We start from the raw sequence: 12,300 nt of genomic DNA on the forward strand, positions 1-12,300 counted from the left end.
TTCTGATTTCATTTGTGGGATGTCATGTGTATAAAGACCAAACAAAACCGGGGCCAAGACCGACCCTTGTGGTAAGCCATTTTTCAGAGACCTAGTACGACAGTACTCTGACCCCAAATAGACGGTATAATAACGATTGGAGAGCATCTCAGAAATAATGTTGACAATATTTAAGCAAGGAACAGTCTGAGCAAGTTTTAACAGGAGACCATGTCTCCAAACTGTGTCGTAAGCCGCAGAAAGGTCAATGAAAGCTACAGCGGCCTTTTTCTTTCGCTGGAAAGCTGCCTCTATTCGGCTTGTCAGGGCCAAGACCTGCTCACAGCAACTCCTCTCAGATCTGAAACCCGCTTGCTCTGTTGGTAATACAGATTCGATTGTCGACTCAATGCGCCCTAGAATAAGACGTTCGAATAGTTTAAAGCACACCGAAAGTAGCGATATTGGGCGGTAATGGCTGGCGTCACTACCATCCTTCCCGGGTTTTAAGATCGCAATAAGTTTAGTGTGCTTGAAAACACGGGGTAATACCCCTGTCCTAAGGACGTTATTGAAGTGTGCCAGCAGCCACTTTTTTGTCCCGATTCCACAGTTTCGAATAAATTCTGGGTACATTTCGTCGACTCCCGCGGCTTTACGAAGTTTAATCTTCCTAATTGTAATAGTCAGCTCCGCTAGGGTAAAGTCCCTTGAGAAAGTTGGATTACCACTGAGACTCTTCTTCACCTGTTTAAGTCTTCCCACTATATCTTTAGTGATTTTCCTATCGACATGCACTTTTGAAATGTCCTGGAGTCGTTTGGAAACATCGTTTGGTGAGATTTTGTGGGTAGACCCTGATTCTGGTGCTGGGGCAGAACCAAGTTTTCGAAGCAAAGCCCAAGCTTTGCTGCTTGAGTGAGTAAAATTAATGTTCTCTGTGGATTCCCTTCATTTCTTTCTGCGAGCCGAGTTAAGCTCACAGAGCAGTTCGCTGGCCACTGAATCAGATGGGTTTTGCTGGTAATGACGAAAGAGAGTATCACACTCCTCCGACCATCCAGGGATGTATTCACGACGATACCCACGTGGAATATATTTCTTCGCTATTGCCTTTACTGCCCCAACAAATCGATCATAGCTGTCTTTATTTGTCGGGGGGATAAACTGTACTACATGGTCTAATTCCTCTGAGAAGCCCTTCCAATTCGCTTTTTGGAAGTTCCATCGCGCCTTATGCCGAAAATAGACACAGGCTGATCCTCGAGAATACTCAGCTCGAAAAATTTGGCGGTAAAGGATCAGCTCAAACTATCATACACTGAAGGTTTAGGATTAGGGATTAGTGCTTTTTGCATGAACTGTCAAACTAAAGTAAATAGTGAAATATGGAGTATTTGCTGTGGCAAAATTTTATTGTTCAAAAACAAATTTACCGGTTCCGCAACGTGGCTCTATATTATAGACGAAAGAGCCGTAGAGAGAGGAGAAGATCAAGGATACTTTCCCAAATCATGCTAATGAATGGCGGACGGGACCGCAGAATTTGGTGCCTGGTAACTTATCCAAATTCTTTGAGGACAACTAATGAAAAGAAATATTTAATTATCGCTCAACTTTAAACTTGTAGGACCGATCGGGAACATTTTGGGAGACTGAAGTTCCTCTTTACAATGATGATGAATTGAAAAGGAACTTCCGTGTGTCTCGTTCAACTCTAGATTTTCTTGTAGAACGCTTGCATGAGGACCTTGTTCGCCAATACACACATTTTTGAGATCCAATTTCCGTTCCGAAGAGACTTGCTGTAGCCCTATATTCATTGGGATCTTCTGCGGAATACCGAACGATAGCTAATCTCTTCGGTATTGGGGAGAGCACTGTCGGACAAATTCTCTTGGAGTTTTGTCATCTTATAAAAGAGGTTTTTGAACCACAATTTATCAATTTTTATCCTCCAACCGAGGATAAAATCATTGAGATGAGATCTGGATTTGAAGTAAATGATGAGGACAAAGTAGATTACCATAATTATAAAGGATGGTATTCAATTGTTCTGTTGGCGGCAGTTGACTATCGGTACAGATTCACTTATGTGAATATTGGTTCGCCAGGGAGAAATAATGATTCCCACATCTTCGAAAGGTCAATCATTCGACGACTGCATAATGAAGATGAGACATTTCAAAGGTTCTTTAAAGTTATTCAAGGAGTCCAGATGCCAATTTTACTTTTGGATGATTCTGCTTTCCGTTTGGATAGGTTTCTCATGAAACCCTATCCCTATGACAATCTCACTCCAAAAGAAAAGCACTTTAATTAATATGCTGTCCAGAGCACGAAGAGTGACCGAGAATGCATTTGGCCAGCTCAAAAATCGTTTTCGAAGGATTGGCAATGGTCTCGAACTAATGCTGGAAAATGATTCAATAGTTATCAGGGCTTCGTGTATCCTTCATAATATTTTAAATGAAAAGAATGATTATTTGAATGAGGAATTTGATGTGGCTAGTTCTGAACAATTGGAGAACCGAGAACAGCCTGTCCATGTCACAATGCGAGCACCAACAGGTGATGGAATAACTGTCCGCAATACAATTGCTGATTACCTTTGGGCCCGGGATAGACGTCTGGTTGAATATAATGAATAAAATTTACTTACTGTACTTCAATATATTTTATTATTGTCACCGATATCGTTTACAGGATGTTTTTTTTTTTGTAATTACAAATCAATTTTTATTCAGGAAATAGTCTGGCAAGTAATTTCTCATTAAATACGATCTGTTGCTGGGCAATCCTATTGGATTCCTTCATGTGTGCATTTGCGATTTCATCGTTTCTTTCTGCTGCTTCATTGGAACGTTTTATCTCTTGCAACATTTCCTCTTGAACGTTTATTAGCTTTCTTTTGCGAGGTCGACGTGGATTTGGGTGTCCCTGGGCCTGGTTTGATGAACTGGCTATTTCCTCTTCATTTCCAGCCAATGAATCACTCAAGGACATGATGATATTACCTTCGTCTACCAGATTTTCATCATTTACTGGAAGATTTCCAATAAGACTGTTCATTTCTTCGTAGAAAGCCCAAGTGGATGGAGATCCCCCGGAAGTGCCTACTTTCCTCTTCTCTTCTCTGAAAACAAGGCACGCAAATCTCAAATGAGTATTATGATAATATTTCATCAATTTTATGAACTAAAGTACTTGCCTATATCGAGCAGTCATATTTTTTATTTTAGTTTTCACTTCATTCTCGGTCTTATTGACACCATTTTTCTTGAGTTCTTCAGACATCGCTTGATGGACTTTTCGATGCCTTTTCTGTCTGCGGAGGTCGTAATGATGATCCCTCCATATGGAGATAAACATCCTGACCTCCCCGTCACTCCAATCTTTCCGTGATTTGGGATTTTGCGATAATTGACTTTCACCACCCTCCATATTTTTTGTAACAATTGACATTTCGAAAAGCATCCAAAAACACCCAAAGTGAAGCTTTTTATTTTCAGCACTGGCGCTGATGTCGCCTAATCCTCGTAATTTCACTAGACCTCACGAATTTAGAAGATCAGCCTGATCCTCCAAATTTTTGGCTGATCCCTGAGTGTATCGATATCGATCCTCATTTTTTGGGCTGATCCCTAAGCCGATCCCTGTGTCTATTTTGGGCTTTAGGGACTGATTTTACAAGCGGGATTGAGGTTCCATACTCGATTATCACTGGTCTGTGCTGGCTATGTGGGAAGTCAGTTAAAACCAAACGATTGGCCATTGTTGTACTATCGCTAAGAGATGCTTTCGATATGATACTCAAATCAGGCGTATAGTCCCTATCCCATCTTGCTGATCTGAAGGTACCTTTGTCCTTCGAACAATAAAGAAGCTGAAGACCTTCATTCTGAATCCATTGGCTTAGGGCTTCACCATTTTCATCGTCCTGTTTGTAACCCCACTCTGTGCAATGGCTGTTAAAATCACCTGTATATATACAGGGATGTGGAAATCTTGGAATGGGTGGCGAGGACCAACTCTCATTTGGAGGTTTATAAACATTCACAACATTGACACCGGATACATTCAGAACAATTATTTCAATATTGTTAGAAGTTGTAGCGAGAAGAACTTTAATATCGTTGACTTTCCATACAAACCTTCCATGGACTTCCATTGGAAAGTGACGCTGAATTTCCATTGGATTTTGTTCAAGTTTTCTATTGCCTCTCTTATGGCATCATACAATTTGCAAACGAGAAATGCTATTTGGAAGTGAATGGGTACTAAGCACAAATACCAATTGATTTAGCCATTTAACTGATGCTGTCATTAGCTAACTACCCGGCTGACACTGGGTATTTATTAAGTACATAATTAAGTACTTACTAAGTACTTACCCTATAAAAATTCCGAGCTTTCGGAAGCATTACTGGTAAGAAGGTTGTGAGCATTACTACAGAGTAAAAACAAAAATTACAACTAAAATAGTGGGTAATTTTTTGCATCACTATTTTAGTGGTAATTTTGAATAAACGTGTAATTTTTCAAACATTTAATCTTCAGCTTGTATTTTTTTTCGAGTGTAATTTATGGCCTCTACACATTGGGAGCAATTTTTGTCAAAAATTGCTTTTTTTGAAGGAAATTCCCTGCAGCGTTGTAGGGGGAAACGTCAAATTTCTGTCAAAAACACAATTTTTGACGAAAATTGCTCCCAATGTGTAGACGCCCTTAGGGAAAATGCCGTACTTTGTCAAATTCCATGGAAATGAATGGAATTTCACGCTAAATTTCCAATGGAATTTCCGCGGAAGTTTCCAATGGAGTAGGGAATAGGGGTGGGGGATTAAAAAAAAGATTAAACCCACAAACGACCATTTGGGGCATTATTTGAAAATGTTAAGTTTCTGTACACAGGACCGACAAAAAATTAAAATTATTTAAAATTAAGCTTTCAACGGCCATTTTAATGAGGACACTATTTATATTAAGTGACTTCTGTGCATAGCACTCTTTAGCTGATTTGTTTTTTTTTTCTGAAAGCGTTCTCTTCTGTTTCTAATTTTTACCTCTGTAGCATTCCTTTATTTTTTTGAGTCTTTCCGGAAGGCAAGATGTCGTCCGGACAATGGTGAATCTTTTAGAATTGTTTTTTTTTTCCAGAAAGTGTAGAAATTTTCCTTTGCCTTTCCGGACCATTTAGGACGAACTTTTCAGGAAGGGTCGCTCCGAAAGGGATCTTGGGCATCGGAAGACTTCTTCTTTTGAATTTTTCCGGAAATGAGAAAAGAAAAAGAACTTGATTTTTAGATAGAAGATGGATTTATTTTGAAATCTCTACATTTATTTCATTTTATTCTTATATTAATTTTTCTTCTTCAGTTTTTTCTTCCTTCATATATTTTATCCACTATACTAAGTACTTATATTAAATATTATATATTTTTTCCACTTGTTTTTCCTCCTTTTTTTCCCTCTCCATTTAGTTCTTCTTTCTTTTATTTTTTTTCTCCATTTTTTTCTTCTTTTTGCTTTACTTACTTATACTGCTAAATTCACTTTGTTCTTGTATATTTCTCCCATTTTTCTTTTTATTTTCTGCTTAAAATTTTCTTTAAATTACTTTCATAAAGTTCTTTTTTTTTTACTTCTTCTCTCCTCAATGTTCTTGTGGTTTTTTTTCTCCTTATTCTCCTTTTTTTTTCTTCTTTAAAGATATTAATTACAACTTAAATTATTTTAATTTTTCCTATTTTTTTTTTCTCTTTAACTTTCACTTCACTATCGTCTGGAGTTTATATTTTGTTTTTTTTTTCTATAAATCCACTATTCTCACTTTTTTTCTCCTTTTTTTTTGCTTCTATGTTTTCTAATCTAGTCACCACTTTTGTTTTCAATATTCTTTTAGTTCTTTTATTTTTTTCATCTCCTCGAAAGTCCATTTTTTAATTACTTTTTTTCTTTTTTGTTTTTTGTATTTTTCTTTTTGCAACGAGTTCTCTCAATTTTTATTTGCGGATTTTTCAACATTTTATTAATTCTTCTTCGTTTTTTTTTTTTAAATTTACTTATTTGTTTCTCTTGTTTTATTATTTTTTTCTTCATTGTAATAAAAAAGTAGAAAACTAAATATTTTAAAAATATTGGATATCTTCCAAACATTTATTTTTCTTTTACTAATTCTCATTTTTTTTCTTACTTTTCAATAAGATATTTTTTTTTATATAATATTTATATAATAAAATAATTAAAAAAAGGGTTTGCTGCACAGTCAAACACGATGGCATCTAATCTCATGACACTTAAGATATTCTTTATTTTTTTTTTACTTTTGCTATTTTTAGTCCTTGCTTTCCTCTCAAGTGTTATTTATTTTTTAAAAAAAAAGATAAAAAACAAAACAAAGTTTCTTTTTTTTTATTGTTATATTTTTTTTTTTTCAAAGAAAAATCAGCTTTTACACATTAAACTAGTCAAATAAAGGCCACGGAATTGTCTATAAGTATTCAAATGGGGAAGATTATTGCACATCAGTCGAATTTGTGGCTTTCCGGATTGCTTTAGAGTGTGTCCGGAGTGTGTAGAAGCTTCCGGAATAGAACAATCATGAGCAATATGATATTTGTCATCTCCATACTTCACCAAAAGACACAGAAAGATGATAAAAATGCCTTCCGGAATGGGAAATTGCACTCGGAAACCAGTTTTCCGGAGAAATCTTTGTAAATTTTGGTCAAGTAAAAGGTGTCTGTTTTCAGGAGCGCAAAGAAGATGTCCTAGAGACTCTTTGGAAACCTTTTCCAGAAGTTCTGCTTCCGGAAATACCTTCCGGAATAGAAAATTTCCCTTAGAAATAAATTTTCCGAAGAAATCTTTACAAATTTTGGTCAGGAAGAGAGTGTCTGTCTTCAGGAGCTCAAGGAAGAGATCCTAGATACTCTCTGGAAACCCTCTGCAGAAGTTCAGCTTCCGAAAAAAACTTTCCAGAATGGAAAATTGCGTTCAGAAAGAAATTTTCCGAACAAAACTTTGTAAATTTCGGTCAAGGGGAGGGTGTCTGTCTTCAGGAACTGAAAGAAAAGATCCCAGAGACTCTGTGGAAACCTTTTCCAGAATTTTTGCTTCCGGAAATACCTTCCGGAATGGAAAACTGCCCTTAGAAACAAGTTTTCTGGAGAAATCTTTGCAAATTTTGGTCAAGTAGAAGGTGTATATTTTCAGGAGCTCAAAGAAGAGATCTTAGAGACTCTGCGGAAACCCTCTGCAGAAGTTTTGTTTCCGGAAATACCTTCCGGAATGAAAAATTGCCTTCAGAAACAAGTTTTCCGGAGAAATTTTTCCAAATTTTGGTCAGGAAGGGAGTGTCTGTCTTCAGGAGCTCAAGAAAGAGATCCTAGAGACTCTGTGGAAACCTCTGCGGAAGTTCAGTTTCCGGAAAGGCATTCCGGAATGGAAAATTGCGTTCAGAAAGAAATTTTCCGAACAAAACTTTGTAAATTTCGGTCAAGGGGAGGGTGCCTGTCTTCAGGAGCTCAAGGAAGACGTCCTAGAGACACTGCGGAAACCTTTTCCAGAATTTTTGCTTCCGGAAATACCTTCCGGAATGGAAAACTGCCCTTAGAAACAAGTTTTCCGAAGAAAACTTTCCAAATTTTGGTCAGGAAGGGGGTGTCTGTCTTCAGGAGCTCAAGGAAGGGATCCTAGAGACTCTACGGAAACCTTTTCCTGAAGTTCTACTTCCGGAAATACCTTCCGGAATGGGAAATTGCCCTTAGAAACAAGTTTTCCGAATAATTTTGCAAACGGAAGGTCTCTAAGGATTTTTCCTAAAAGCCCTGGGAGAATTTTTAATAAAATAAAATAAATTCCGGAAATACTTTCTAAGAAACTAAAGCTACACAGAGTTCAGGAAATTGAATTTCGAAGGACGTCTGGATCTAGCTATTCCGAAGTCCTTCTGGAAAGCCATGGAGGTATTTATTGCACCCGGAATCCTTTCGGAAAGCCATCCTGAAATTCAGGAAGATCAAGGAAAATCCTGACAACTTTCAAAAATGCTTTCCGGAAATATTTAAAGAAAGAAAGTGATAATTGATGGAAGTGTTCATCGTCTAGTCGTTCCGGAATCCTTTCGGAAAGCCATATTAAATTCAGGAAGATCAAGAAAAATCCTGACAACTCCCAAAAATGCTTTCCGGAAATTTTAAAACAAAGAGAGTGATAATTGATGGAACTGTTCCTCATCTAGTCATTCCGGAATCCTTTCAGAAAGCCATCCTGAAGTTCAGGAAGATCAAGGAAAATCCTGACAACTTCGAAAAATGCTTTCCGGAAATATTTAAAGAAAGAAAGTGGTAATTGATGGAAGTGTTCCTCATCTAGTCATTCCGGAAAGTCATCCTGAAATTCAGGAAGATCAAGAAAAATCCTGACAACGTTCAAAAATGCTTTCCGGAAATATTGAAAAAAAAGAAAGTAATAATTGATTGAAGTGTTCCTCGTTTAGTCATTCCGGAATCCTTTCGGAAAGCCATCTAAAAATTCAGGAAGATCAAAGAAAATCCTGAAAACTTAACAAAAAAATGCTTTCCGGAAATATTAAAAGAAAGAAAGTAATGATTGATTGAAGTGTTCCTCATCTAGTCATTCCGGAATCCTTTCGGAAAGCTCAAATATCGACTGAGAGTGTTAAATAGTATTCAATATTATTTTTTTCTCTTTATTTTTTCTCACAATATTTACCTTGTAACCCCGTTCCGGAATAATAATTCTGTATTTTTTTTTGTAATTTTTTTCTTTATAAAATAATAATTATTTATTATTAAATGCACAAAGTTCCGGAAACAGAGGTCAATTGCATCTTCCCGCCAGAAAAAAAATGTATTTTCTTTTTTTTATTAAAAAATATTTAATAAGAAAATATTAAATATAGAAAAAAAACATATTTAAACAAATTTGTACAATAAAATTGTACAGTTAAAAAAATTGTAACGCTATTTGATTTTTCTGTGTTGTTTTTTCTTTCTTTTTAAATATTTGTTTAATGTTTTTTGTTTTTTGTTTTTTTAATTAATTTTTCATCTTAACCTCAAAAGAAACATTTTAATAAAAAAAAATAAAATAAAAGCATTTTTGTGCTAAAATGGCACTCAAAAATTGGGGAAGTTTGGTGGGAAAAGGGTTAAGGGGGAGACCAAAAGGGGGAAAGGGGAGAAAACGAATGTGAATTCTTTTTCTGTTGTAAAATTATTTTTCCTTTTGTTTTTTTTTCTATTTTTTTAAAATTAATTTTGGGGTTATGTTGTCCTTATCGATGTTTTTTTTTGGCATGTCTTGTAGTTTTTTTTTTTTGACGTGACAAATGTCAAAATCTCCGCATCTTAACCTCAAAATGTCTGGAAACTTCAATTTTATTTATTTTTGTATTTTTTTCTTACATTTTTTGGGACGCTTTTCGTTGTTGAAGTGAGAAAAAATTATTTTTTGTTGTTTTTAATGAAATCTCACCTCGTCAGTCGACTTTTAGTCGATTTACTTCTTTCCGGAATTTTCCGGAATTTTTCCGGAAGTGGTTATTTTGGTGTTGGGGGATCTGAGGAAGGGTTAGGGCATGTGATTGTTGGAAAATGGTGAAAATGAGGCTAGATAATGCATCAAATAGGCATCAATAGGCCTCTTTTTTCAGCAAATTTCCAAAAAGGACGCTTAAGGGTGGGGATAATGTCGAAAGAGGAGTGACAAGTGGCTGTCAAACTAACCAATATGGCCGCCTCTAGCTAGAGACGTTCAAAAAGGTTAGGTTTCTTTATTATTTTTTTGTCAATTATCTTTTCTACTTATTTTCTTGACAAAAAAAACCTTTTTTTTTTTAACCAAAAAGCGAACCTCTGAGAGCCCCGCCAATAGACCTAAAGGCCTTTCAATATAGGCTCCCAAATGTCTGCAATTTGCACCACAGACACCTCTACAAATGCACGAAAAAAAACCATGGAAAAAAAGAAAAATAAAAGAAAATATTTACATAACCACAAAAATAAAAAGAATGTCTTGACATTTGTTTTTTCCATTGCGCGCACGCGGATTCGGTGGAAAATTTATTTTTCTCTGTTTTTTTTTTAACTATTTTCTTCCATTCTAACCTTTCTTTTTTTCATCTTTCCTCTCCTTTTTTTTTAAATGCTACTTATTTTCTGTTTAATATAAGTTTCTTTTTTTTATAATTGTTTTCTTTTTTTTTTTTTGTTTGAGACACATTATATTTGGAATATTTTTACGACTATACTTCTCAGCTTCATTCTTAACCATTATTTGTTTAAAAAAAAAAAAAACAATCGAAAAAAATATTTCTTATCCCTTTCCGGAACAAAAATCGTCGATTTTGGCGGGAGGAATTCGTCAAAAAGGAGTCTTTCGGAAGTGCTTTTTCCTGAAGATCTTTGGAAGAAAAAAAGGGGGATTTTTCGGTGAGGATCCGGAAGAATTTTTTGATGGGCAAAAAAACAATTTTTGATGTCATTCGCTTAAGAAAAATTATCAAAATCGGTTTGATTTGGTTCCAAAAGTCTTTCCGGAAGGTTCAGAGAGTTCGGGATAGACCTTAAGGAAGCTCCAGAAAACTCAGGATTTTAGAGCTTCCGAAAGGCCCAAGAAGTTCCCAAGGAGATCATCTAAACCAGAGTTGTACAAGAACCGTTTAAAATTGAATAAACGTCAAATGAAGCTTCTACGTCAATTGATCCAAATAATATAACCTAAACAAACTTATTTTGACGTTTATACCTTTTGGGATTCGTCTCTACCTTTTGGGATTCGCTTGCTATATTGAACTCTCTGGTTCCGGAAATGCCTAGATTGCTTGAATAAAATTTTGAAAGTGTTTTCAAGGGGCATGACAATAGAAATTGCCCTTGGGATTCATTTCTACCTTTTGGGATTCATTTCTGCTGTTTGGGATTCGATTGCTATAGAACTATCTACTTCCGGAAATGCTTAAATTACATAAATTGAAAATTTGAAAGGATTTTCAAGGGGATGACAGTAAAAATTGCCATTGGGATTCATTCCTATCTTTTGGGATTCGCTTCTCCCTTTTGGGATTCGATTGCTCTTTGCTCATCTGCTTAGGAAAATGCTTAAATTGCTTGAATAAAATTTTGAAAGTGTTTTCAAGGGGCATGACAATAGAAATTGCCCTTGGGATTCATTTCTACCTTTTGGGATTCATTTCTGCTGTTTGGGATTCGATTGCTATAGAACTATCTACTTCCGGAAATGCTTAAATTACATAAATTGAAAATTTGAAAGGATTTTCAAGGGGATGACAATAAAAATTGCCATTGGGATTCATTCCTATCTTTTGGGATTCGATTGCTCTTTGCTCATCTGCTTAGGAAAATGCTTAAATTGCTTGAATAAAATTTTGAAAGAGTCTTAAGGTGAGTAAGAGTAGAAATCGCCATTGGGATTCGTTTCTCCTTTTGGGATTTGATTGGTATAGGACTATTCGCTTCCGGTAATGTTTAGTTGCCCAAAATGGAAAATTTGAAAGAGTCCTCAGGGGGCATGACAGTATAAATTGGCCTTGGGATTCATTTCTACCTTTTGGGATTCGATTGGTATTGAATTCTCTGCTTCCGGAAATGATTAAATTGCTTGAATAAAATTTTGAAAGGGGTTTTCAAGGGGCATGACAGCACAAATTGCCATTGGGATCCATTTCTACTTTTTGGGATTCGAGTGGTACTGGATTATCTGCTTCCGTAAATGCTTAAATTGTTTAAATTGAAAATTTCAAATTGTTTTGAGGTGGATTGCAGTAGAAATTGCCCTTGGGATTCGTTTTTCCCTTTTGGGATTCGATTGGTATTGAATTCCCTGCTTCAGAAAATGCTTAAATGGCTGGAATACAATTTTGAAAGAGTCTTCAGGGGGCATGAACAGTACAAATTGGCCTTGGGATTCAATTTCTCCCTTTTGGGATTGATTTCTAACTTTTGGGATTCGTTTCTACCTTTTGGCATTCGATTTGAATAGGATTCCCTGCTTCAGAAAATGCTTAAATTGCATTAATTAAAAGTTTGAAAGGATTTTCAGACCGAATGGCAGTAGAAATTGCCCTTGGGATTCATTTCTTCCTTTTGGGATTCATTTCTCCTTTTTGGGATTCGCTCCTCCCTTTTGGGATTCGCTCCTCCCTTTTGGGATTCACTTCTACCTTCCAGAGATCTCAGAAAAAGCACTCAAAATTCTCATTTTTCCGCCATTTTTTGTTTTTTTGTTTTTCTCCTTTTTAGTTGTCTTTCTCATGAGCTTTGTGAGCCAATA

This window comes from Phlebotomus papatasi, chromosome 5 (genome assembly GCF_024763615.1).
Source record: "Phlebotomus papatasi isolate M1 chromosome 5, Ppap_2.1, whole genome shotgun sequence".
NCBI classification, from domain to species: Eukaryota; Metazoa; Arthropoda; class Insecta; order Diptera; family Psychodidae; genus Phlebotomus; species Phlebotomus papatasi.